This window comes from Myotis yumanensis, unplaced genomic scaffold (assembly GCF_028538775.1).
Source record: "Myotis yumanensis isolate MYYU_CA2020_CCGP unplaced genomic scaffold, mMyoYum1.0.hap1 SCAF_17, whole genome shotgun sequence".
NCBI lineage: Eukaryota > Metazoa > Chordata > Mammalia > Chiroptera > Vespertilionidae > Myotis > Myotis yumanensis.
This window is the reverse complement of record NW_027223768.1, coordinates 36792954-36796165: the sequence shown is the minus strand read 5'-3', so window position 1 is coordinate 36796165 and position 3212 is coordinate 36792954.

Here is a 3212-nt window from a genome sequence, read left to right as displayed (position 1 = left end):
CATCCTATCACCCCAAGGCAGCCTCCCCATGGAAGAAAAAACGTCCCCCACACCCCCAGAAGGCCCCAGGAGCCGGCCACCGCGACAAGACCACAGGCCCTGAAGAAGAAGAGAAAGGAGAGGTGGAGAGATGGGGAGGGAGAGGGGAGAGGAGGGGCTGCCCAGGGAGGGCTGGCCGCAGGGAGGAGGAAGGGAGCGAGCAGGGCTGGGGAGCTTGGTCCAAATCAGGACGGAGGCAAAGAAGTGGGGTGAGGGGCGGGAGGAGGGACAGTGGGGGTGACAGAGGCTCCCAGGCTCCTGCCCTCCCTTTCTCCCTCCCTCTCTCTCTTTTATGATCTTGAAACAACCTTCAAGTCTGGGCTGGAGGCCCCAGGAGGCCAGTCACTTAGGAAACAAGACTGTTTCTTGGAGACCTTGAGAGCCCATCTGCAGCCGAGCCGCGCCCCCTCCCTCGGCTCAGGCGCATTCTCCCATGGACTCTCACGTACACCCACCGTACACCCACCGGGGCTCCATCCTGCCTCCACCAGCCCCTGCCTGGCCACGGGCACGCACCGCTACACACAGAACTGGGGGCCAACAGACGGACACACATCCGAGGACACACATGTGTGGTCTCTCCTGTCCAAGGAGCTGCTCCTCGGGAATTACCATTTTGCTCCCTGGCCGGTGTGGCTCAGTGGATAGAGCATCGGCCTGGGGACCGAAGGGTCCCGGGTTCGATTCCGGGTCAAGGGCATGTACCTCGTTTGCAGGCTCCTCCCTGGCCACACTGGTCTGGGCTCGTGCAGGAGGCAACCAATTGATGTGTTTCTCTCGCATGGATGGTTCTCCCTGTCTTTCCCTCTCTCTTCCACTCTCTCTAAAAAGCAACAGGAAAATATTTTCGGATGAGGATTAAAAAAAAAAGGCTCAATGGAATTACCATTTGGTGCATTCACAGGTCTCTTCCCCACACACATCCCATACAGTGATGCCGCCTCAGTCATTAGCCAAAACACACCTGGGTACACGTACAGACGTGTGCCATATACTATTCTGTCTCTCTCTTACTCTCTCTCTCTCTCTCTCTCTCTCTCACACACACACACACACACACCCCTCCTCCCAGATTTCCCCATGCCAACCACCTATTTGGTTCAGGACCCCATGCCGCCCTTTGTCGATCCCCTCTCTGCCCTGTGCCTTTCAAACCCACTCCCCAGACCAGTCTCCTGCCTCCCCCACCTCCTGCTTCCAAGTCTTTTTTACTCTCCTCGTTCCAGGGGCCTCGATCCAAACTGGCACCACTGACTGTTCAAAGGAAACAGGAGCCCAACCCAGGCTCCCCAGATCAGAGGGCCAGGCATCTGCACCCATTGATGTCCTGGAGTCTGGCCCACGGTCAAGGCCCAGGAGGTCCCCCCAGGGCCCCCACACTTACCTGGGCAGGGAGGGTGCTCAGGGGCACCTGGGGGAGGAATAGGCCCCGTGTCCTGTCATCTGTCATCTAGCCCCAATGTGGGAGCAGCAGTGCCCTTGAGGCTGTGCGCTGGCCCCAGTGCAGAGCAGGCAGGGAGCCTGCCAGGCTGTATGGGCACAGGAAGGGCACAGTCCTTTCCGGTCCTGGGCCTGACCACAGGGCCCAGAGCCAGGGCCTTGGAGGGGCTGGCAGCTCTGGGAGGAACCAGCAGGCTGAGGGAGGGGAAGTAGAAACCAGGAGAGCCCAGTGCTGATTTCTCATCGATCGCACCTGGTGCTTGCAGAGGGCTGGGCAGAAGGCAGCCCAGAACCCCAGCCCAGGACTAAGGAGCAGGCGCTTCCTAACTCCCGAGTCATCCTCTGTTCACCCTGAGCCGGGCCAAGGCTGCCCTTCAGCTGCCCCATGCGGAGTGACCTCCCGCTGCGGCCAGTGACTCCCAGTGACATGGAGGCAGCCTCTCTGATGCATCTTGCTGCACCTTCAGCCACATCCCCTCTCTCCCGCACACAGGGGCCTGAACTGGGCCGGGTTCCTGTTTCCGCCTGTTCCCTACCAGGCCCACATTCAAGGTCAGCGGAGGGGCCCGGAGGGGCCCAGAGAGCCAAGGTGGCTGCCCCCTCCTACCCACCTCCCACTTGTCAGCCAGGAGGTGAATGAAGGAGGTGAAAGCGGGTGTGACCTTCTGACCCTTAGTGGGAGGGGCCCATTATTGGGGGAGTTCAGACTTGAGCCCTGTGCCCTCGGATGGATCTGCAGGAGGACAGGTTGGTAATCCCTCTGCACCGAGCTTCCTCGGGGCCAGGGATGGACTAGCCCAGTCAGTGGCACCTGAGGCCTCCAGACCAAAGGCCCCGTCCCTGCCCTCCTTCCCTCCCAGCCTCCTTTGGGTTCAGGATGCTCAGACTTGCCCCCAGTCCGCTGGCCTTCCTTCACTTCCTCTGTGCGTCCATAGAAATCGGGCCCTCCGGGACAATCCCTCCTTTGACTACTTCCGGAGGAGGCAGGGGTGGGTTCTTCTCTCTCTCTGCCCTTCTGTTCTCCCTTCCTCCCTTTGCCCCTCGTTCTCTGTCTCGTTCATCAAAAGAGCAGCAACAAGACCTTGAGATCAGCTGGTCCCACCCTGGGTCACCTCCTCAAGACACACACACACACACACACACACACACACACACGTGCTCCCTGGCATAAGGTTACAGACACTCCTTCCCACCCCTTCCAGCTGGGGGGTGGGGGGGCGGGGACACCCCTCCCAGCCTTCTCCAGACTCGGGAGATACCAGGAGCCACTTTGGGCTCTCACCGGGTCCTTCTGCTTCGCTGACAAGGGCAGGGCCCAGCTTGGGTTCCCCAACGCTATTTACTTCCTCTGACTGCAGAGTCCCTGGGACTCCACAGTGGAGAACAGCCTGTTTCCCTGGGGGGTTGGAGGGAGGCTCGGGGACCTGGCTTCTGGTTCTGTCCGTTTTCAGTGTTTAATCTCCTTGTGCCTGAGTTTCCTTATCACAAGGAAGGTGCACCCTGTGCCCTCGGGCTTCCTGGGCCGCTGGGAGGACTGCTCCCCTCTGCCAGGCCCCAGGGGCGCATTCCCACTCCCGGCTCCTCGGCACTGCCTCCCGGGGCGACGGGAGGGGCTGAGGGGAGCACGCAGTAGGACCTCCTGACAGCCACTGCCAGTTGCTTTAGGGGCGGGAGGGGAGGAGTCCTCAGGGATCCTGTTTCAACAAGCGTTTCTTTCCAGAGGAGGGGAAGGC